Here is a 25,894-nt window from a genome sequence, read left to right on the forward strand (position 1 = left end):
TAACATTGACCAGGCCCCATTGACAAGCCTGAGTTAGTCTGGCTATTGGGTTTTCATAGGGTAGGGAGATTAATGGAATGGAATATAATGGAAGATTCTGAAGGGAGCAAACCCACAGCAAATCAGCACCTTTGAATTTCCTGCTGATCTCTGGAAAGAGCAGGACCCAGCTCAGACATCACCTCCTCCATGAAGACCTCCCTGATGCCTGGTGCCAGGCTTTCCTGCTGCGTACCCCTGTGGTACGTGGCACACTCCCCTGTTAGACCATTTCCACATGGTCTGATTCATAGCAGACATTCAAAAAATTGGTTGGATGTAGACCTAATAGAGTATATTGTACCAGAAATTAGGTGGGAGCCATAAAACACAAGTTACCCATAGAAATTTTCTTGTAACCACATTTTATTTTTATTTTTTTTAAATTTTTTATTGCATTTTAGGTTTTGGGGTACATGTGCAGAACATGCAAGACAGTTGCATAGGTACACACATGGCAGTGTGTTTTGCTTCCTTTCTCCCCTTCACCCACATTTGGCATTTCTCCCCAGGCTATCCCTCCCCAGCTCCCCCTCCTGCTGGCCCTCCCCTTTTCTCCCCAATAGACCCCAGTGTTTAGTACTCCCCTCCCTGTGTCCATGTGTTCTCATTTTTCATCACCCGCCTATGAGTGAGAATATGCGGTATTTCATTTTCTGTTCTTGTGTCAGTTTGCTGAGAATGATGTTCTCCAGATTATCCATGTCCCTACAAACGACACAAACTCATCATTTCTGATTGCTGCATAATATTCCATGGTGTATATGTGCCACATTTTCCCAATCCAGTCTATCATCAATGGGCATTTGGGTTGATTCCAGGTCTTTGCTATTGTAAACAGTGCTGCAATGAACATTCGTGTGCATGTGTCCTTATAGTAGAACGATTTATAGTCCTTTGGATATATACCCAGTAATGGGATTGCTGGGTCAAATGGAATTTCTATTTCTAAGGCCTTGAGGAATCGCCACACTGTCTTCCACAATGGTTGAACTAATTTACACTCCCACCAACAGTGTAAAAGTGTTCCTTTTTCTCCACAGCCTCTCCAGCATCTGTTGTCTCCAGATTTTTTAATGATCGCCATTCTAACTGGCATGAGATGGTATCTCAATGTGGTTTTGATTTGCATCTCTCTGATGACCAGTGATGATGAGCATTTTTTCATATGATTGTTGGCCTCATATATGTCTTCTTTCATAAAGTGTCTGTTCATATCATTTGCCCAATTTTGAATGGGCTTGTTTGTTTTTTTCCTGTAAATCTGTTTGAGTTCTTTGTAAATTCTGGATATCAGCCCTTTGTCAGATGGGTAAACTGCAAAAATTTTTTCCCATTCTGTTGGTTGCCGATTCACTCTAGTGACTGTTTCTTTTGCCGTGCAGAAGCTGTGGAGTTTTATTAGGTCCCATTTGTCTATTTTGGCTTTCGTTGCCAATGCTTTTGGTGTTTTGTTCATGAAGTCCTTGCCTACTCCTATGTCCTGGATGGTTTTGCCTAGATTTCCTTCTAGGGTTTTTATGGTGCCAGGTCTTATGTTTAAGTCTTTAATCCGTCTGGAGTTAATTTTAGTGTAAGGTGTCAGGAAGGGGTCCAGTTTCTGCTTTCTGCACATGGCTAGCCAGTTTTCCCAACACCATTTGTTAAACAGGGAATCCTTTCCCCATTGCTTGTTTTTGTCAGGTTTATCAAAGATTGTATGGTTGTAGATATGTTGTGTTGCCTCCGATGCCTCTGTTTTGTTCCATTGGTCTATGTCTCTGTTTTGGTACCAGTACCATGCTGTTTTGATTACTGTAGCCTTGTAGTATAGTTTGAAATCCGGTAGTGTGATGCCCCCCCGCTGTGTTCTTTTTGCTTAGAATTGACTTGGCTATGCGGGCTCTCTTTTGGTTCCATATGAAGTTCATGGTGGTTTTTTCCAGTTCTGTGAAGAAAGTCAATGGTAGCTTGATGGGGATAGCGTTGATTATGTAAATTACTTTGGGCACTATAGCCATTTTCACGATATTAATTCTTCCTAACCATGAACATGGAATGTTTCTCCATCTGTTTGTGTCCTCTCTTATTTCGTTGAGCAGTGGTTTGTAGTTTTCCTTGAAGAGGTCCCTTACGTTCCTTGTGAGTTGTATTCCTAGGTATTTTATTCTTTTTGTCGCAATTGTGAATGGCAGTTCGTTCTTGATTTGGCTTTCTTTAAGTCTGTTATTGGCGTAGAGGAATGCTTGTGATTTTTGCACATTGATTTTATATCCTGAGACTTTGCTGAAGTTGCTTATCAGTTTCAGGAGTTTTGGGGCTGAGGCGATGGGGTCTTCTAGGTATACTATCATGTCATCTGCAAATAGAGACAATTTGGCTTCCACCTTTCCTATTTGAATACCCTTTATTTCTTTTTCTTGTCTGATTGCTCTGGCTAGAACTTCCAGTACTATATTGAATAGGAGTGGTGAAAGAGGGCATCCTTGTCTAGTGCCGGATTTCAAAGGGAATGCTTCCAGTTTTTGCCCATTCAGTATGATATTGGCTGTTAGTTTGTCATAAATAGCTTTTATTACTTTGAGATATGTTCCATCGATACCAAGTTTATTGAGGGTTTTTAGCATAAAGGGCTGTTGAATTTTGTCGAATGCCTTCTCTGCGTCAATTGAGATAATCATGTGGTTTTTGTTTTTGGTTCTGTTTATGTGGTGAATTACGTTTATAGACTTGATTTGCTGTTGCAATTGGCTTGCCAATATTTTATTGAAGATTTTTGCGTCTATGTTCATCATGGATATTGGCCTGAAGTTTTCTTTTATTGTTGGGTCTCTGCCGGGTTTTGGTATCAGGATGATATTGGTCTCATAAAATGATTTGGGAAGGATTCCCTTTTTTTGGATTATTTGGAATAGTTTCAGAAGGAATGGTACCAGCTCCTCTTTGTGTGTCTGGTAGAATTCGGCTGTGAATCCATCTGGACCTGGGCTTTTTTTGTGTGGTAGGCTCTTAATTGCTGCCTCGACTTCTGACCTTGTTATTGGTCTATTCATAGTTTCAGCTTCCTCCTGGTTTAGGCTTGGGAGGACACAGGAGTCCAGGAATTTATCCATTTCTTCCAGGTTTATGAGACCTAACCTACGTTTGATAGGTGTACCAGAATGTGACGAAGAGAATGAATCCAAGCTGAAAAATACTCTTCAGGACATTATCCAGGAAAATTTTCCCCACCTAGCAAGACAGGCCAACACTCAAATGCAGGAAATACAAAGAACACCACAAAGATATTCTGCAAGAAGAGCAACCCCAAGGCACATAATCGTCAGATTCAACAAGGTTGAAATAAAGGAGAAAATACTAAGGGCAGCCAGAGAGAAAGGTCGGGTCACCCACAAAGGGAAGCCCATCAGACTCACAGCAGATCTCTCAGCAGGAACACTACAAGCCAGAAGAGAGTGGGGGCCAATATTCAACATCCTTAAAGAAAAGAACTTTCAACCCAGAATTTCATATCCAGCCAAACTGAGCTTTATAAGTGAAGGAAAAATAAAATCCTTTGCAAACAAGCAAGTACTCAGAGATTTTGTCACCACCAGGCCTGCTTTACAAGAGCTCCTGAAAGAGGCACTACACATAGAAAGGAACAACCAGTACCAGCCATTTCAAAATCACACTAAATGCTAAAGAGCATCAACATAATGAAGAATCTACAACAACTAACGGGCAAAACAGCCAGCTAGCATCAAAATGGCAGTATCAAATTCACACATAACAATATTAACCCTAAACGTAAATGGACTAAATGCACCAATCAAAAGACACAGACTGACAAATTGGATAAAAATCCAAAACCCATCAGTGTGCTGTATCCAGGAAACCCATCTCATATGCAAGGATACACAAAGGCTCAAAATAAAGGGATGGAGGAAGATTTACCAAGCAAATGGAGAGCAAAAAAAAGCAGGAGTTGCAATTCTCATCTCTGATAACATAGACTTTAAAACAACAAAGATCAAAAGAGACAAAGAAGGCCATTACATAATGGTAAAAGGATCAATACAACAAGAAGAGCTAACGGTCCTAAACATATATGGACCCAATACAGGAGCACCCAGATACATAAGGCAAGTTCTTAATGACTTACAAAGAGACTTAGACTCCCACACAATAATAGTGGGAGACTTTAACACTCCACTGTCAATATTAGACAGATCAACCAGACAGAAAATCAACAAGGATATCCAGGGCTTGAACTCAGACCTGGAGCAAGCAAACCTGATAGACGTTTACAGAACTCTCCACCCCAAATCCACAGAATATACATTCTTCTCAGCACCACATCACACCTACTCTAAAATTGACCACATAATTGGAAGTAAAGCACTCCTCAGCAAATGCAAAACAACGAATATCATAACAAACAGTCTCTCAGACCATAGTGCAATCAAGTTAGAACTCAGAATTCAGAAACCAACCCAGAACCACACAGCTTTATGGAAACTGAACAACTGGCTCTTGAATGTTGACTGGATAAACAATGAAATGAAGACAGAAATAAAGAAGTTCTTCGAAACCAATGAGAACGAAGATACAACATGCCAGAATCTCTGGGACACATTTAAAGCAGTCTCTAGAGGAAAATATATAGCAATAAGTGCCCATATGAGGAGAATGGAGAGATCCAAAATTGACACCCTATCGTCAAAATTGAAAGAGCTAGAGGAGCAAGATCAAAAAAACTCAAAACCCAGCAGAAGACAAGAAATAACTAAGATCAGAGCTGAACGGAAGGAGATAGAGACACGAAAAACCCTTCAAAAAATCAATAAATCCAAGAGTTGGTTTTTTGAAAAGATCAACAAAATAGACAGACCACTAGCCAGATTGATTAAAAAGAAAAGAGAGAACAACCAAATAGATGCAATAAAAAATGATAAAGGGTAAATCACCACAGATTCCACAGAAATTCAAACCATCATCAGAGAATATTACAAACAACTCTATGCACATAAACTAGTAAACCTGGAAGAAATGGATAAATTCCTGGACTCCTCCTGTAACCACATTTTAAAAAGTAAGAAGAAACAAGTGAAATTAATTTCGGTACTATATTTCATTTAACCCAACATACTCCAAATATGATCAAGGCAGTATGTAATCAATATAGAAACTACTGGTGGGAGATTTTATTCTTTTTTAAATGAAGTCTTTTTTTCTTTTTCCTGGAGATGGAGTCTCACGTTGCCCAGGCTACAGTGCAGTGGCAGTGGCATGATCTCAGGTCACTACAACCTCTGCCTCCTGAGTTCAAGCAATTCTTCTGCCTCAGCCTCCTGAGTAGCTGGGATCACAGGCCCAATCTATCACACGTGGCTAATTTTTGTATTTTTTAGTAGAGATGGGGTTTCGCCATGTTGTCCAGGCTGGTCTTGAACTCCTGACCTCAAGTGATCTGCCCACCTTGGCATCCCAAAGTGCTAGGATTACAGGTGTGAGCTACTGTGCCTGTCCCTAAATGTAGTAGTCTTTAGAACCCAGTATATGTTTTCTTTTACACTTACAGCACATCTCAATCCAGATAAGCCATATTTCTAGTGCTCAGTAGCCACAGGCAGCTACCAGATTGAGCAGCAGAGATTTAGGGCATCTGCCATACAGTAGTTATTATGCTGAGCCGTTTATACCCACATCCCCGTGATAGAAACAATCAGAATCAACCTACTCCACCTGCCTCCTGCTTCTGCCACCCTAGGTGATCCGCTAAAGAATCCACTTGGATTATTGCATTTAATCTTCTCAGTCTTTAAGTAACAGCATTATGACACTCACTTTCTCCATGAAGACACTGAGGATTAGAGCTATTAGGAAACTAGCCCAAAGCTCCATAGCCATGGACTGAGGCCAGGCCAGCAAGCCTTAGGCAGAAGCCATCCCCATAAACAGCCTTCACATGGTCTCCCCAAAGCCCCACACACATCTTCCAAAGCAGGTTCCTCTTACAGGGCATTTTGAAATAGAAGCCTATCTGTGCACTCTTTCAGGCTGAGTTAAAGATTTAGCTCGAAATGCGTGTGCATTTTGGCCAACTGAATTCTCACCACCACATCACTGGGTGCTGAAACTGTTATTAAGGAATTGGGCGTGAGCTTGATAGCATCCCTCTATCCACTTTTAGTTCAGAAGTTAAAAGGTTGTAATTTACTTTCCTATTGATTTATGATGTCCATTTCTGCAGGTTGTCATTTTTTAAGCAGAGATCAGAACAGAAAATGGCTGTTTTGACTTCTGTCCATGTTTTGCAATGGGATTTAAATTGTTCTTACAAAGGCTAAAATGTGCCAAACTGCATTACCTTCAACCTTCTCTAGAAGCTTGCAGGGTGCTATCGAACTAGCTACAAGCAGCAAGTGTCATTCCGAAGTAGTTTAGGGAAAGCAAGGACCCCAAGTTCTTGTGGCAATTTCCATACTATCTGGACATGGGATTCCTAAGATTAGTATGTTTTCTGTGTGCTTTGGGCAGGTGTAGAGAAAGCAAGGAAAAAAGTGATATGATCCTTGTCTGAAGGTTCTAAAGGCCTCAAAATTTCATGTGTCATGTAAATTCTATTGTTTTGCTGGCTCAGTAAGGTTGATTTTTAAAATGTGGTGACTAAATAATGACTTTAAGTAGCAGTTTCTCAAATATTACAGTTTGGTACAAATCACTTGGATGCTTATTAAAATGCAGATTTTCACTCTAACCCTCTGGAATGTTGATTCCATATATTTGAGGAGGGGCCCAACAATCTATAGGACTTCCAAAAATTCTGACCTCCACAGGGCAGTGAGAAAACTGCAAAAATAATCAGGATCAACTTTTTTTTGGAATTCTAGAAATTAACCAAATGGTTGCAGCAATCCAGAAAGCATTTATTCAAGAAAAATGGCTCTTGGTAAGAACAGCTAGCATTGTGGTATTTTTACTTGTTCTAGTCCTAACCCTTTCTCTCCAGCTCCATGGTAACCCTAAAAACCAACAGCCTGAACTCATGGGGAAATCCAGTGGTCTAGTAGCCACCAGAAGGGGCTGAGGTTGGAGCTCCTTCGAAGTCTATTTCCCAGAGAATTCTTATTATTTGACCTATCTAGTGGTTCCCTGGAAAACCACTTGCAAAGCTTTCTTTATTTCACCTGACTTGGAGCTTGCCCCATGGGGTGGAGTAGGGGGAGCCTTTTCCCCAATTGCATTTGTCAATAACATTTAGAAGCAATTGTCTGATTTCACGGCTGCCTGAGATTGTGGATAACAGCCAGGACAAACAATTGGCTTAACAAAAAGGCTTAAGAGGAAAAGTTTGAGAATGAGAGTTTCATAAAGCTTTGACAAGCTCTGATATATACCCAGGAACCTAGAAGGTCACGCATGCGTAGAGTTGTGTCCATGCTCAAGAATGACATGAGAAATCCCTAAGCCCTCACCTCTGCCTGACTTTGAGGCTCTGTACAAATAGGAAGTGAAGGCTAGGGTGGAGTTGTCAATTGTACACTCCATTGCTTATTGAAAGCACACTCCAACATGCACACAAAGCCCCTTAACAAAGACTTATTGATTTCATTTATTTAAGGAAATCTCTGTCCAATCACTAGTTGGCCACTAAGCAAACCAAGCAGAGGCTTCAGTGGCTAACACAACCAAGGAATACGGACTTTATAAAATTACTTCAGAAATGTCATTAAACAAATGAACAATAACAACAACTAGCAGCAACAACAAAATCTGTTGGGAGGGCGAAGAATGATCTTATTTCCAGAGCTGCCATATTACATTACTTAAAATATTCAGTTCACTTAAACGTGAGACACATAAACAAAAATGTAATCCATACACTGGAAAAAATAATCAATAGAAACTGTCCCTGAGGAAGTTCAGATGTTGGATTTACTAAAGACTTCAAATTAGTTATCTTCAATATGTTCAAATAAATGAAGCCATTTACAACGAACTAAAGTTTGAGACTAATGTCTCATCAAATAGAAAATATCAAAAGATAGAATTATAAAAAGAATACAATACAAATTCTGAAGTTGAAAAGCATAATAAGTGAAATGAAAAATTCACTAGAGGAGCTCAACAGCAGATTTGAGTAGTCAGAAGAAAGAATTAGACAACCAGAAGATAGATTAATTGAGATTATCCAGCCTGAGGACAAGCAAGAAAAATGAGTGGAAAGAAAAATGAGCAGAGCCTTGGAGACATGTAGAATACCATAAGTATCCCATAAACACGTAATAAGACCCAGAAAAAAGGATAGAAAGCAACAAAAAGGATATTTGCAGCCTAGGCAACATGGCAAAACCCCATCTCTAAAAAAAAAAAATACAAAAATTATCTGGGTGTGGTAGTGCATACTGTGGTCCCAGGTACTTTGGAGGTTGAGGTGGGAGGATTGCTTGAGCTCAGGAAGCAAAGGTTGCAGTGAGCCAAGATGGTACCACTGAACTCCAGCCTGGATGACAGTAAGACCTTGCTTTAAAAATAATTTTTTTGAGGAAATAATAGCTGAAAATGCCCCAGTTTTTAAAATTTACACATCTAAGCTCAACAAATTCCAAGTAGAATAAATAGAAAGAGAACCACACCAAGATACATCATAATCAGCTTGCTGAGAGACAGAGAATCTCAAAAGTAGCAAGAGAAATGGACTCTTTACATTCACAAGAGCCTTAATAAGATTAATAGCTGATTTCTCATCAGAAACCACAGAGGCCAGAAAACAAAAGAAAAAACATTGTCAATTAAGAATTCAGTATCTGACAAAACTTTTAAAACTGAAGGAGAAACTAAGATGTTCTCAGATAAACAAAACCTAAAAGGATTCATTACTAGCAAACCCGCCCTATAACAAATACTAAAGAAAGTCCTTTAGCCTGAAATAAAAAGACACTAGACAGTAGTAACTTGAATTCCTATGAAGAAATAAAGAGCATTTGTAAGGATAACTGCATAGGTAAACATAAAAGGCAGTATTAATGTATTTTTGTTGTACCTCTTTATCTGATTTAAAAGACAATTGCATAAAGTAATAATTAAAAATCAGGTTAATGTGTCCATAATCTATAGATATAATCCTTAAGACAATAAGGACACAAAGGAGAAAGGGGAGAATATAGATTTTGTGTAATACTGATATCAAGATGTATTCATCAGAACTAGATTCTTATAGGATGTTCATTAAATTTCCCAGGGCAACCAACTCAAAACATATAGTAGAAGTGACAAAGGAATTGAAATGGTACCTTAGAAAATACCTATTTAACACAAACAAAGGCAGTAATGGAGACGTGTTTGAGTAAGCAGACCAAGGATGTTGGGGAAGAGAACTGCAGTGTGAGAAGATGAATAGGAGATTTGGGCACCATCCTAATGAGTCAGACGCAGCCTTGTTAGCTAAGGCAGGGAGTTTGGAGTCTGTTCAAAGCGCAAAAGTGCAGTAGATTCTGTTGTCTCTAACTCTGTGTCTCTCTCTTCTAATCAAGATAATGAATAGCAGGCAGGGTCTTGAATGTATGTTCTGTCTTCTAGGGCCCCCCAGCTGATGCAAGCATGTTTCTTAATGTTATTTTTAAAATTATTTTATTTCATTTTATTTTTTGAGACAGGGTCTTGCTCTGTTCCCCAGGCTGGAGTACAATTGCACAATCACAGCTCGCTGCAGCCTCAACTTCCTGGTCTAAGGAGATCCTCCCATCTCAGCCTCCCAAGTAGCTGGGACTACAGGGATGCACCACCATGTCTTGCTAAGTTTTTGTATTTTTTTGTAGAGATGGAGTTTTGTCATGTTGCCCAGGCTGGTCTCCAACTCCTGGGCTCAAGCAATCTGCCTGCCTCAGCCTCCCAAGTCCTGAGATTACAGGTGTGAGCCACCACACCTGGCTAATTTTTGTAAAGATGGGGTTTCACCATGTTGCCCAGGTTGGTTTTGAACTCCTGGGCTCAAGCAATCGTCCCACCTTGGCCTCCCAAAATGTTGGAATTTCAGGCTTGAGCCACTGTGCCTGGGTCTGATGCAAGTATAAACAAACAGTGTGTAGAACCAAACGAAGAAAGTTCAGCTGGTTTACACCATCAGATAATTATTCAAGGAAGAACAACTTCTTTGACTGCGTAAGAGTAATTTATAATGAGCCATTGTGATATGTTTTTAGAGAAGTGAACATGTTGTTTCCGTGTAAGTTTCAATGAGTTTCCTGCATTCTTGCTCACACTGTTCACTTACTCATTTGCATTTTGTGTGAAGTCAGATGTCTACTTGCATTTCTTCTGGATTAACACAGTGCTGAATTAATGAAGCTTAACTTCATAAAATGCATCTTGCTGATGGCCTGACCCAGGATGAACCTTTTCCCAATCTCTTGGCATGACTCATGAAAGACGGAGCCCTGCTAATCCTTGCTTTTCATCCATGCTGCCAGAAGCAGGGACATGGGCAGGTTCCTGCAGGCATGTCACCCTAAGAGCTGAATAACTAACAACCTGGAAGGGATAGGGCTGCCATGTTTGAAAAGCAGTTGTGGAAGGACTCACAGTGGAATTTACAGGAAGCTCCAGAGAGAGCTGGAGCCCTGCATCTCAGACTTCACAGAGGGATTTCCCTTTCTTTCATTGCATATCTAAGAATGAAATTTCATTTCTCATGCCCTGAATTTACTAGAGCTTGCTTCTTTGTTTTTTGAGACAGGGTCTCACTCTGTCACCCAGGCTGGAGCACAGTGGTGCAGTCATGGCACACTGCAGCCTTAACTCCCTGGGCTCAGATGATCCTCCCTCCTCTCAGCCTCCTGAGTAGCTGGGACCACAGGCACATACCACCATGCCCAGCTAATATATATATATATATATATATTTTTTTTTTTTTTTTTTTTTGTAGAGACAGAGTTTCACCACATTGTGCAGGCTGGTCTCAAACTACCGGGCTTAAGAGATCCACCTGCCTCGGCCTCCCAAAGTGCTGGGGTTACAGCTGTGAGCCACCATGCTCAGTCTATCAGAGCTTCTTACAAGCACATCTAGCAAGTGAAAAGAAGAATTTAAATGGGAAACTTCCTCTCTACCCCACTTCCTACAAGTCTAACATATTCATTCTTATCCTTTTCCCCCTTTTAGTTGTTCATTCTATGTAAGGTACATTGACTGCTTAAAAGCTTCATTATTTATTCCTTCAACAAGCATTTACTAATGTACACAGATTAGTAGTCATACATACACAGGTTTTTAGTCATAATTCTTGGTTTCAAGCTGCACACAACTCTACACAGAAAAGGAATATTCTGGAAGAAGCAGATGGGAGGCAAGGGCTTGGAAATGAACAGGAAACAGGACTGCAGCAGAGGGCTAGGGAAGAGGAAGAGAACCACTATTTTTTATTTTTTACTTTTTTTGAGACAGAGTCTCACTTTATCACCCAGGCTGGAGTTTAGTGGCATGATCAAAAATTAGCTGGGCATGGTGGTATGCACCTGTAGCCCCAGCTACTCGGGAGGCTAAGGTGGGAGGATCATCTGAGCCCAGGAACATGGAGGCTGCAGTGAGCCATGATTGTGCCACTGCACTCCAGCCTGGGTGATAGAGTGAGATTCTGTCTCAAAAGTAAAAAAATTGGCTGGGAGCGGTGGCTCATGCCTGTAATCCCAGCACTTTGGGAGGCCAAGGTGGGCGGATCATGAGGTCAAGAGATGGAGACCATCCCCGCCAATATGGTGAAACCCCGTCTCTACTAAAAAATACAAAAATTAGCTGGACATGGTGTCGCATGCCTATAGTCCCAGCTACCTGGGAGGCTGAGGCAGGAGAATCAATTGAACCGGGAAGGAGGAGGTTGTAGTGAGCTGAGATTGTGCCACTGGACTCCAGCCTGGGGACACAGCGAGACTCCATTTCAAAAATTAACAAACAAACAAATAGGAAGGGAAGTTTGGAGGCTTGGCAACCAAAAACAATGACACATTTCAATAAGTATGGCACTGAACTCGTCCTTGAAAAGTGCCCCATCTTAAAGGACAGACAGAGAGTAAATATGAAACCAAACACCAAATAATAAACGCTATGCTAGAGACATGATCCAGACAAAGTTCGCCAGAGTCAGATAAATGGGAGGAAAATCCCGGTTCTGCGAGGTGAAAGCTATATGACCTTGAAAAGGTGTTTAACCTCTAGTTGCCTGCTCACTTGGAAAGAGAAGTAAATAATAGTACTGTCTTCAGAGGCAGTTATTAAATGAAGTATGCACAGCAGACAGCATCACGCCTGATACAACAGATCACCCCAATAAACGTTAGCAATGACGGATACTACAGAGGGCTACGAGCACTCTACAGATTTTGCTGAAAGGTTCTTTTGTTTTTCTTCATTTATTTTTGTGTTGTGAGATGGAGTCTTGCTCTGTTGCTCATGCTGGAGTGCAGTGGCTCGATCTCAGCTCACTGTAACCTCTGCCTCCCAGATTCAAGCGATTCTCCTGCCTCAGCCTCCCAAGTAGCTGGGATTACAGGCACGCCACCAAACCTGGCTGATTTTTGTATTTTTAGTAGAGATGGGATTTCACCATGTTGGCCAGGCTGGTCTCAAACTCCTGATTTCAAGCGATCAGCCTGCTTCCGCCTCCCAAAGCACTAGGATTACAGGCGTGAGTCACTGCGTCCCGCCTCACTGAAAGGTCTTTTGTTCACTCACACAAAACTGAGGCCCTGGGACCCTATCTACTCACATTTTCTGAGAAAACAGATTCATTTGAACTGGATTTGCCTTTGGAAGTGGATAAGTGACTCTGCCTAAAAGCGGAGGCATAACTACAGTCGTCTCTTCTAGGTTTCTTCTCGGTTCCTCATTTAATTCAGAGAGAAGTGGAGTGGAGACGACGGCAGCTGGTCGTATTTGCGTCAGATTCTCAGAAGGTCGAGCAACTTCAAAAACAAAGTTGGAGCCTGGGCAATACAGAGTCCCCACCTCTACAAAATACATTTAAGAAGTTATTTGGGTGTGGTAACACATGCTTTTAATTCCAGCTACTGGGGAGACTGGGAGCGGGGGAAGATCGCTTGAGGCCAGGAGTTCAAGGCTGCAGTGAGCTGTGATCATACCACTGTATTCCAGCCTGCATGACGGAGCAAGACTTTGTCTCAAAAAAAAAAAAAAAAAGTTGGGAGCCTCTACCTTCTGCAGTAGAAGGAAGCTTCGCAGAAGGAGGCTTCAAGAATCAGGACATCAGAAAAGGAATTGCAACCGCAGGCACATACCCAAATCGGACGTCCAAAGAAACCAGCTGAAGTTGAAGAATATTGCCCCGTCCTGGCCCTCCGCCACCCAGCCATTATCTAATATTCTGAGACTGTTTAGGGAAAATGTTTCTGTTCGCTTCCACTGGATTGTCTTGTGATCTCTACCAAGTCAGAATCATGTGACATCTTGGTTTTCTCCTCCAAAGCAGCACCGTCCAGCAGAACTTTCCAATAAAATATTTGGAAATATTTTATATGTGTACTGTCCAGATATGGTAGCCACTGATTATTATTATTAGTTTTTGAGACAGGATCTCACTTAGTCACCCAGGCTAGGGTGCAGGGGTGCAATCACAGATAACTGCAACCTTGACCTCCAGGGCTCAAGTGATTCTCCCATCTCAGCCCCCCAAGTAGCTGGGACTACAGGTGCATGCCACCATATCTGGCTAATTTTTTTTTTGTAGAGACGGGGTTATGCCATGCTGCCTATGTTGATCCTGCTCAAACTCCTGCTCAAGTGATCCTCTTGCCTCAGCATCCCAAAGAGCTGTGATTACAGGCATGCACCACCGTGCCCAGCCGACACTGATTATTAAGCCCTTGAAATGTGGCCTCTGTGACTGAGAAACTAAATTTTAAATTAAACTTAGCTTAATGTAATTTTTTTTGTTTGTTTTTATTTTTAGAGACGGCCTCACTCTTTCGCCCGGGCTGGAATGCAGTGGTATAGTCATAGCCTCCTGCAGCCTCAAACTCCTGGGCTCAAGTGATCCTCCCACCTCAACCTCCTGAGTAGCTGGGACTACAGCACATGCCATCACACTCATTTGACTTTTTCATTTTTGTCTCACTTTGTTATCCAAGCTGGTCTTGAACTCCTGACCTCAGGTGATCTGCCCACCATGGCCTCCCAGAGTGCTGGGATTACAGGCACGGGCCACTGCGCCCGGCAAAACAGCCCATTCACCTTCTGTGGAATCCAGATTTTCTTGCTATCTTGTTCTTTGCCTCAATGACTATGCTATATTTTCTGAGCCAGAGGAAAAACTACAACAATGCCTTTTTGTTGTTGTTGTTGTTGTTGTTTTGGCTTAAGACACAACATAAACTTATTATCTCAGAAGTCCAAAGTGGGTCTCTGAGGCTAGATTCAGCAGAACTGTTTTTCTCCCTGTTCCAACATCTAGAGGCCACCATGTTTCTTGACCTATGGCCCCTCCTCCACCTTCCAAGCACATCACGCCAACATTGATTCCGCCTTCATATCTCCTCTTGGCTCTGATCCTCCTACCTCCTTTTTCTTTTCTTTTCTTTCTTTCTTTTTTTGAGACAGAATCTCTCTGTCACCCAGGCTGGAGTGCAGTGGTGTGATCTTGGCTCACTGCAACCTCTGCCTCCTGGGTTCAAGCAAATCTCCTCCCTCAACCTCCCAAGTAGCTGGGACTACAGGTACCTGCCACTACACCCAGATAATTTGCGTGTTTTTAGTAGAGACAGGGTCTCACAGTGTTGACTAGGCTGGTCTGGAACTCCTGACCTCAGGTGATCTGCCCACCTTGGCCTCCCAAAGTGCTGGAATTACAGGCATGAGCCACCGCATCTGGCCTCCTCCCTCCTTGTTATGACTCATGATTACACTGGTCCCACCCACTTAATCCAGAATACCCCTAATTTAATCACATCTGCAAAGCCTATCCTACCATGTAAGGTGACATGAATTCACAGGTTGCTGGGATGAGGCTGTGCCATCTTTAAGGGAAAAGAGGTGCATGACTGTTCTCCAGGTGGCCTTGGACCAGTTCAGTTCCTCCCTCTTTCTCACTTCTAGTTCTCAAGAATGATTGATTGTAGAATGTGCTGAGAATGCAATACCCTCAGATAAAGAGGAAACGGCCAGAACAGCCCAGGCTCGTTTCTGTCCCTCCGAGAATAGGATGCCCTTCACGCTTTAGCCCAGCAAATCACATGACTCCCATGGTTGAAAACCCAAGGTACGCTTCTTTCCAGGGTCCCTCAGATATGGTGGAAGTGGGTTCCATCCACACCAGGCAGCTCTACTGAGCCTCGGGGGACTGGCTCTCCATGAATCCTGGGCTTCTGCTATCCCTTGCTGCCTATCTGTGAGTAAGAAAAAGCTGCTTTGTGGCTGGGTGCAGTGGTTTATGTCTGAAATCTCAGCACTTTGGGAGGCTGAGGCAGGCAGATCACTTGAGGTCAGGAGTTCGAGACCAGCCTGGCCAACATTGTGAAACCCCACTCTACTAAAAATACAAAAATTAGCCAGGTATGGTGGCATGCCTGTAATCCCAGCTACTCAGCAGGCTGAGGCAGGAGAATTGCTTGAACCCGGGAGGTAGAGGTTGCAGTGAGCTGAGATTGCACCACTGCACTCTCTAGCCTGGGTGACAGAGCAAGACTCCACCTCAAAAAAAAAAAAGTTGTTGTATAAGTTGTGAGAGTGTTCTGTCTCACTGGACTCACACCGTAGTAGAAATTGCAGCCTGAAACTCAGCGGGCTAATGCCGTGCCAGTGCATGGGGAATCTGCCTTACAGGGGGCATTGTTGAGCCTACCAGAGCAAGGTTTTCTACTGTAAGCCGCTTACAACAAGGTTTTACAAATGAATAGAAAATAGAATTTTAATTCTGGCCTAGATTTTATTCGCTCAGCTCTTGTTTACCAACTTGGCATACTGTAGGCAGAGCTAGCCAGTCATGGAAGCTTCAGAGAGTCTGCAAAATCCCTTTAAGACTGAGATGCATAAATATCATTTGAAAAGGTTAGAGACAATGGGTGCTTATGGTCTCTCTTCTCTGTGAGCTGGCCAAGGCATGGCTGGTTTTGCTCCCTTGGGATATTTCCAACTACAAAGTACTTTTCCACTCCCAAGATGACACAACATTCCAAATGACTTAGTATTAAAAAAAAAAAAATTAGAGTCCGTGAGAAAAAAGAAAGCTATTACCATCAGAAGATAAATAACTGTACTTTCTATAGTCACCCCTATAAATTATAATTAATGTGCCAAGCTAGAATGTCATAATGTCAATTCTATCTTGCATTTTCTTTTTAAACAAGTATATAGAATTTTCTCTTTTTTTGAGATGGAGTCTCGCTCTGTTGCCCAGGCTGGAGTGCAGTGGTGGGATCTCAGCTCAGTGTAAACTCTGCCTCCTAGTTTCAGGCAATTCTCCTGCCTCAGACTCCTGAGTAGGTGGGATTACAGGCATCTGCCACCATGTCCAGCTAATTTTTGTATTTTTTGTAGAGACGAGGTTTCACCATGTTAGCCAGGCTGGTCTCAAACTCCTGACCTCAGGTCATCTACCCACTTTGGCCTCCCAAAGTGCTGGGTTTAAGGTGTGAGCCACCACGCCTGGCCAAGTATATTCAATTTTTTTAGCCAGGCATGGTAGCTTGAGTCTGTAGTCCCAACTACTTGGGAGGCTGAAGTGGGAGGATGACTTGAGCCCAGGAGGCAGAGAAGTTGCAGTCAGCCAAGAGTATGCCATTGCACTCTACCCTGGGGGACAGAGTAAGAAAATAATAACATAAAAATAATATAAATTTTTTTTAAAAAAACTACTATATAGAATTGGGCCATATATTTTTTAAATTAAGTCCAAACTTATATATATATATATATATATATATTTACATTTAGGCATTTCCAGAGATTTTTATTTCAAATATTATAGAAACTCTTCTTTTTGTATAACATATAGACAGATCAACAATAAGAATGGGCTAAAGAGCCAAGGCAACAGTAATCTTTAGATGAATCTGTGTCTTTAGATTAGAAGTATGTTACTTAATAGTAAAGGGAGTGATATAGGATACTTTAAACAATATCCTTTCCCAAAAGCCCAAGCCCTGTTCAAATAAGTGAGTGGCTGTCAGTTTTTGATATATCTTCATGAACAGTGACTGTGAGATACTTTTGTGCTTGAAGTACACAGATGTCACAATCAATGTGTTGCATCAAAGTATTTTTGTAACTTTTTTCCCATGATATCTCACCTATAGATATGAAGAAATACAAGAGTAGAGGCAGGCAGTGAAAGGGTAGACGAGAGTGTCACCTGCAGATGCCCAGCAACAGCAGCCAAGTCACACACTGTCTACTCTTGACCTAGTCATAAGGTGGAAAACAGTGCTGATTATAGCGCTCGCCTTTCAGCTGAAAACCTGTAGTAAGAGACACTTGCTTTGTTTCTCAGTGGCTATTTCCTTACCTGAAGAAAATACCATTAGGGATGAGAAGCTTAGCTAGGAGACACTTTTCACATTTTGTTAGAGGTTGTGAGTTCGGTTTGTCAACATGGTAGGATGGTGGCTGATGGGTGGATGCCACAAATATAAGAAGAGTGCAGAATTTAGCTTGCTCTTAACAGCGAGCAGGAAGAAACCCAAGTTGGGCTGGGCAGAGTGGCTCACGCCTATAATCCCAGCACTTTGGGAGGCCAAGATGAGTGGATCACAAGGCCAGGAGTTTGATACCAGCCTGGCCAATATGGTGAAAACCCGTCTCTACTAAAAATATAAAAATTAGCTGGGTGTAGTGGTGGGTGCCTGTAGTCCCAGCTACTTGAGAGGCTGAGGCAGGAGAATCGCTTGAACCCAGGAGGCAGAGGTTGAGGTGAGCTGAGACTATGCCACTGTACTCCAGAGCGAGACTCCTACTCCAAAAAAAAAACCATGGAAACCCAAGCTGGGGACAGGGAAGGGCTGCTGAATTCCATCTACTGAAATCTGAAAAGTAAAATTGGTAAGAATGACATTTGAAAGAACATTGGAATGTGTGATGCGCTGGTTCCGGAAATTTACAATTAACCCCAGTTTGACGATGTGGCCTTAAGAGCCACACACTGAGAATGAATCATGCTGCTCTGCTTCCAGTTTGTTGAACCCAGGTTCCTGTGTTCTGGCTGCCTTTGGCCAGTAGCCCTGAGTCACCCTTTATCTGTCCAAGAACAAAAAGGTTTTCCTCATTCAAGGAGCAAATAAACTATTATTTCCTTGCAATTTATTTCTTGAATTTTGAACATTTGTCCTGTAGAGTTTTCTGTATTCTAGCCCTTTCTTGTATCCCTATGCACTTCCTGTGAACTGGTGTTTACAGTACAGGCTTGAGACACTAGCTCAGCTCTGCTTAAGTGGATAAATGAATTTGCAATCCTAGAATAACATAAGAAATAAGCATAAGCTGAGCATGGTAGCTCACGCCTATAATTCCAATACTCTGGGAGGCCGAGGCAAGAAGATCACTTGAGCTCGGGAGTTTGAGATCAGCCTGGGCAACATAGCAAAATCCTGTCTCTAAAAAATAAAAATTTTAGAAATAAAAAATGAAAGAAGCATATAAGTGACAAAGAAAATAAGTTTTAGGCCAGCGTGGTGGCACATGCCTGAAATCCCAGCACTTAGGGAGGCCAAGGTGGTTGGATCACCTGATGTTAGGAGTTTGAGACCAGCCTGACCAATAAGGGGAAACCCTGTCTCTACTGAAAATACAAAAAAATAAATAAATAAGCTGGGTGTCATGGCTTGCGCCTGTAGTCCCAGCTACTCGGGATGCTGAGGCAGGAGAATTGCTTAAACCTGGGAGGCGGAGGTTGCAGGAGCCAAGATCGTACCACTGCACTCCAGCCTGGGTGACGGAGCAAAACTCTGTCAAAAAAAAAAAAAAAAAGAAAGAAAAGAAAATAAGTTTTAATATAAACTGTATTAATCCTGGTGTGAAAAGTATGTAATCATTCTTATATGTTTTCTTCAGTTTTCAGTGGTTTGAAACATTTCAGGCAATCTGATATACTAGAGAATTTAACATACAATTTTAATTGTAATCCTTAGGAAGCTTTAGCTATTTAAGTGTGCAATCAACATTTAAATACTAAAGAGTTCTGACTTTCGAAATAGATAAGTTTGATTTTCAACATCTAGAAACACTTTAAGATTTTGATCTTACTAAAGGTACATTTTGATTCATGCATATTTAATTTTAAGAGTTATCTAAATCCCTATCAAGATTTTATTCTTTGATACGTAAGCCTATCTCTTAGGGGCCTACAAAATTCAGATTTAAAGAAAGAGCTGAACTTTCCTATGTAAACTGGAGGGTAAGCTCCTCTTTTAGAAGAACATAGACTAATGAATGCAGGAGTGAAAGCCTTTGAATATCATCATTTTGCAAACACTATGACAGTTGTGATTCTAGGACACCAGCTGCCAAAACCATCAGGTGAATGTATCCCAAGGGGATACATTCACAACAGCTGCATTTAGATGGAGTCTTGCTCTCTTGCCCAGGCTGGAGTGCAGAGGCTCAATTGCAGCTCCATGTGAACTCTGCCTCCTGGGTTCAAGTAATTCTCCTGCCTCAGCCTCCCAAGTAGCTGGAATCACAGATGTGCACCACCACACTGGCTAATTTTTGTATTTTTAGTGGAGACAGGATTTCACCATGTGGGCTGGGATGGTGTGGAACTACTGACCTCAAGGGATCCACCCACCTCCACCTCCCAAAGTGCTGGGATTACAGGCATAAGCTACTGTGCCTGGCCTATCTGGCTGATATTAATAAAACCTGAATCCATTCATCTTCACATCACATCACAAAAAGAGAAACAGCTGTAAGAACACACCACCACCTAGAACATCCTGCCAAAAAAACCACTCCTGAACATGATCATGTCTCTAGGTTAAAGTTGTCAAATTTAGCAAATAAAAATGCAGGATGATTAAAAAATAATACAGGGTCCAAGCGCAGGGGCTCATGCCTATGATTGCAGCACTTTGGGCGCTCAGGTGGGCAGATTGCTTTAGCTTAGGAGTCCAAGCCTGGGCAACATGGCGAAACCCTCGTCTCTACAAAAAACACAAAAATTAGCCAGGCATGGTGGCATGCACCTGTAATCCCAGCTACCTGGGAGGCTGAAGTGGGAGGATCACTTGACTACAGGAGGCTGAGGCTGCACTGAGCTGAGATCGTACCACTGCACTGCAGACTGGGTGACAGAGTGAGAACCTGTCTCAAAAGAAAAAAATACAGGATGCCCAAATATTACAGGAGGCATGCTTACACTAATAAAATTATTCATTGTTCAGCTGAAATTCAAATTTAACTGGGCAGCCTGCATTTATTCTGGAAAACTTATTCTAAATCTAAACACCAGTTCATAGGAAATACAAAGAGACACAGCCAGGGAAGTCTAAAATGCAGAAACTCTATGGGACAAATGTTCTCCAAATAATAAATTGCAAGGAAACAATAGTTTATTTGCTCATTAAAAGAAAAAAAAACTATTTGTTTTTGACAGATAAATTGCAAAAATGAAAGAGGGAGAAAAATCTATAGATTCTTCAGATTAAAGGAGACTCGGGCCAGGCCAGCTGGCTCACCCCTGTAGTCTCGGCATTTTGGGAGGCCAAGGAGAGGCAGCCGGGTCACCTGAGGTCAGGAGTTCCAGACCAGTCTGGCCAACATGGCAAAAGCCCATCTCTACCAGAAATACAAAAATTAGCCTGGCGTGGTGGTACGTGCCTGTAGTCCCAGCTACTCAGGAGGCTGAGACACGAGAATTGCTTGAACCTGGGAGGCAGAGGTTGCAGTGAGCCATGGTTACTCCACTGCACTTCAGCCTGGGCAACAGTGTGAAACTTGGTCTCAAAAAGATAAAGGAAAGAGACGCGAGAGGCATAGCAATAAATCTAATGTGTGGACATTATGTGGACTTAATAAATATTTATCATACAATTTAGGAAATTTGAAGACCAATAGAATATTTAAGAATTATTGTTAAAATTTTTAAGTATCATGGTTGTGTTCTTTAAGAATTTCTGTCTCTGAAAGATATATCCTGAAGTATTATGAATGAAATGATACAGTGCCTGAGATTTGCTTCAAAACAATCCTGTGGCAAGGTGGGAAGGGACGAGAGTAGAAATGAAACAAGATTAGCCGGTGCTGCTGGGCACAGTGGCTCACACCTCTAATCCCAGCTCTTTGGGAAAATTGCTGGAGTCCAGGATTTCAAGACCAACTTGTGCAACATAGTAAGACCCCATCCCTACAAAAAAACTTTAAAAATAAGCTGGGCATGCTGGCACATGCCTGTGGTCTCAGCTTCAAGGCTAATCATGCCGTACAACCCAGCCTGGACAACAGAGTGAGACTTCATCTCAAAAAAAAAAAGATTAGTAGGTGTCGATAATTTTTAAAGCTGGGGAGAAGTATGTGAATTCACTATACTAGCCTATCTTTGCACATAATTGAAAAGATTTTAAAAGTTTTTAAAAGGGAGCTTGTTTAAGCAAAACTAAGATTTAACTGTATAACTTAATAAATGGAATACTAATTAAGACATCATCATCTGGAAGTTTGCATGTCTTCATAAATGAAATGAATGAAAATTTAAATCAGAATTTACTGAAAAAAAAAAATGCTACTTTTCCTATCTGTCTACAGACCCCTTGAATCTACCCAGTCATTCCTCTGGAAGCCTGCGGGTGCGTGAGGACATGGTCCTACAGAAAGGCCAGAGCTGCCTGGAGCCCTGCCTGTGCCAGCCCGTCTCCTGCCTCAAGTCCTTTGTGGCTGGAAGTATGAAATTGTTGTACCAACTTATGCTTTGGTGTTTTGTTAATTTGTTTCTCCCTAAAATCATGGGTTTTCTGGTTTTGTAATGCTGGGTCTTTATTTTGTAATTCAGCTTTAAGACAGGTTGTGGTTTTTTAGTTTATGGATTTTTTTTTTTAGATGGAGTCTCTCTCTGTCACCCAGGCTGGAATGCAGTGGTATGATCTCGGCTTACTGCAACCTCTACCTCCTGAGTTCAAGCGATTCTCCTGCCTCAGTCTCCTGAGTAGCTGGGATTACAGATGCCTGCCATCACCTCACCCAGCTAAATTTTGTATTTCGCCATGTTGGCCAGGCTGGTCCTGAACTCGCAACCTCAGGTGATCCACCCACCTCAGCCTCCCAAAATGCTGGGATTACAGGTGTGAGCCACTGCACCTGGCCGAGTTTGTGAATTTTTAAATTTCAGAAACAGGAAGACAGTGCCTCCAGCAACCTGTGTGTGCTCCCCAACTCCATCACATCTCCCTTACTGACATTTGTGCAGGTGACCACTGCCTATGGGTCATACCAGGATGACAACATTCCCTTTCCTAGGACTTCTGGGGCCAGGTTCTGTGGAGCAGGTGGGTCTCTTTGGTTCTCTGATTCTAGATTTTGAGAGGGAGCAGCTAAGAATGGCATAGATTCTGTATAAACAGCTTCGTCAGGAAATGTTTACTTTTATTTTTGGAGAACTCAAACGAGACTTTCATAGTAGTGTTGCAGGGTCTGATGCCCAGTTGGCGTCTGTGGACTTACCCTAAGAATATGCACCAGAATGGCGGTTTTAGCTTTCTTCATTCTGATGAACTTGGATTCGGGTCTTTACTCAGAGCCCTGATTCTTAGTGGGGGACAGCCCCTGCTAGGGAGGCTTAGAGTCCCACTGACGACTCTGCCAGTCCACATACATCCTCCCTCCTGGACCCTGGAGTGCTGACCTTTGTTCCCGGTAAGGGTCACCGCAGTCGTGAGTCTTGCAGCTTATGAAAATGTGTCTTACCCTCAAGTATACAGAGATAGAAGAAAGACTGGCCAGTCCTGCCTCAGGATTTCCCAGATCCAGCTTGTTGACACTGATGTGCTCATGTGATACTTCCTTCAGGTTACCTGGTATATTTCACAAAGCCCGTAACGATGCATCAGGCAGTGTCTCCCACAGAGCCGACTCCAAGGTGAGTCCAGGAGATGCAGAAGCCACTCTGTGTACCTGGGGCCAGACATGGGCAGAGACCTGGGAAGGACCACTGAGTTTGTCTTTGGACAATGAGTTTTAGTTCTTCAGTAAACTCCTGTTACAAGATTTATTTGAGAAGGATCGAAGTTTATTAAATTACAAAAAACCTGAGATTTCTGCTATAGGGTTTCTATCAACCATTTGTAGTAGCTTGACAAAAGCTATTGTCAAAACAAGGCAAGTTATTTTAAAATGAGCTTTTCTCCTGTTTTTTGTTTGTTTGTGATAGGGTCTCACTCTGTTGCCCAGGCTGGAGTGCAGGGGCACAATCATGGCTCACTGCAGCCTTGAACTCCCTGGGCTCAGGTGATCCTCCCAGCTCAGCCTCCTGAGTAGTTGGGACTACAGGCATGCACCACTATGCCCAGCTAATATCTTTCTTTCTTTTTGTTTTTTAGAGACAGGGTTTTACCATGTTGATGAGGCTGTCCTATTGTCAAAGTATTATTTACTATTTTTAATTATTTTAATGTTATTGTTTAATTTAATGAACATTAAATACAACTGAAAAAATAGAATGATCATCTATAACACTCATATGCCACTTCTAACCTTACCAAGACATGTAATTTTTAAAAATTACATAAGTAGGCCGAGCACAGTGGCTCAGCACTTTGGGAGGCCAATGCAGGCAAATTGCCTGAGGTCAGGAGTTCGAGACCAGTCTAGCCAACATCATGAAACCCCATCTCTACTAAAAATACAAAAAAATTTGCCAGTCATGGTGGCGGCTGCCTGTAATTCCAGCTACTCGGGAGGCTGAGGCAGGGGAATTGCTTGAACCAGGGAGATGGAGGCTGCAATGAGCTGAGATAGTGTTACTGTATGTACTCCAGCCTGGTGACAGAGTCAGACTCTGTCTCAAAAAAAAAAAAAAAAAAAAATTAAATAGATAGTATGCTGGGAAAACTTAATGCAGAAGTTTTAATAAAATATGAAAGCCCTTCTTTTCCTTTGCCATGTCTCAGAGAGAGCCATGTTTAAAAACAGGACATATTTCTCTCTAGTTGTCATTATTTTTCTGTGCTTTTCTTTTCTTTTTTTTTTTTTGTCTTTTTTTTGAGATGGAGTTTCACTCTTGTTACCCAGGCCGGAGTGCAATGGCGCGATCTTGGCTCACTGCAACCTCCGCCTCCTGGGTTCAGGCAATTCTCCTGCCTCAGCCTCCTGAGTAGCTGGGATTACAGGCACGCGCCACCATGCCCAGCTAATTTTTTGTATTTTTAGTAGAGACGGGGTTTCACCATGTCGACCAGGATGGTCTCGATCTCTTGACCTCGTGATTCACCCGCCTCGGCCTCCCAAAGTGCTGGGATTACAGGTTTGAGCCACCGTGCCCGGCCTGTTTTTTTTTTTAAAGCTATCTAGTGCAGCAGATAGGAGTGTGGACTTCAGAGCCAAATTCTGGCCCTGTGATTTTATGACCTTGGGCAAGGTACCTAAACTTCAGCTTCAGCTTCTTCAACAGAAACACGGGGATGATCGTAGCACCAACCACCTTCAGTTGCTGGGAAGATTAAATTCCTATAAAAGCATTAAAAGTTCAGGCGTGGCGGCTCACACTTGTAATCCCAGCATTTTGAAAGGCTCAGGTGGGTGGATCACTTGAGTTCAGGAGTTCAAGACCAGCCTGGTCAATACGGTGAAACCCGTCTCTATTAAAAATACCAAAAAAATTAGCCAGGCGTGGTGGCACGTGCCTGTAATCCAGGAGGTGAGGAGGACTGGATTACAGGAGGCAGGAGAACTGCCTGATCCCGGGAGGTGGAGATTACAGTGAGCCAAGATGGCGCCACTGCGGTCCAGCAAGACTCCGCCTCATAAATAAATAAATAAATAAATAAAAATAAGAAAGGCATTTAAAACACCACCTGGCACATCGGAAATGCTGGAAATGTCACGATGACTGGTTTTTAAAACTTTAGGCTTATACAGTAAACTTCCAATTCTGCAGTCTGGTGATCAAGATATAATAACCTGGAAACCTCCCTGCTGCAAACCCTGAAGGCATTGGATACAAAATAATCAGCAGAGTTATGAACTATGAGTAATCAAGAAAGAAAGGGGACTAAGCGGGATGTGTGAGCAGACACCGCTGCTCTGCCGAGAGGTGGCCAGTCTCTGCAGCAACCTGGCCAGGTGATACCTGGGCCCTGTGAGAGCTGGTTAAGTACTGGGGAGCGCCGGCATCACTCCCAGTTCCTTACTGGAGTAGAAAACATTCCCCTATTATCAAAGGGAAACAAGGAATATCTATATCTGGACTTTGGATTAGAGGGAAAAATGTTCCTATTAGAATGTTTTTCAACTGACAGTCTTTACTGAGATAGTTTACAATACACAAATCTGAAGTGTACAGCTCAGTGACCAACACTTATAACAAGATACAGAACATTGTCCTCATCCCCAAAGGTTCCCAGTCCCTTTCCCCAGCCCTTCAGCACCCAGAGGACACCACTATCTTGAATTCTGTCACTGTAGTTTAGTTTTGCCTTCTTGAACTTCATTGAATGGAATCGTGCAGCATGACCTGTTTTATGTCTGGCTTACTCTGCCCAATGTAATGATATTGACATTGATCCACATTGCTGCATGTGTCAGTAGGTCCATTGTGTGAATATAACATAGTTTGTTTATTCATTGTCCTATGATAGATATTTGCATCATTTCCCATTTGTGGCTGTCATGGGCAAACCTGGATACCCATGTTCATAAAAAGACTCGTGTATTAATTTCTACACCTGAGAAGAATTCCTTAGTC

Source organism: Callithrix jacchus, chromosome 20, assembly GCF_049354715.1.
Source record: "Callithrix jacchus isolate 240 chromosome 20, calJac240_pri, whole genome shotgun sequence".
NCBI classification, from domain to species: domain Eukaryota; kingdom Metazoa; phylum Chordata; class Mammalia; order Primates; family Cebidae; genus Callithrix; species Callithrix jacchus.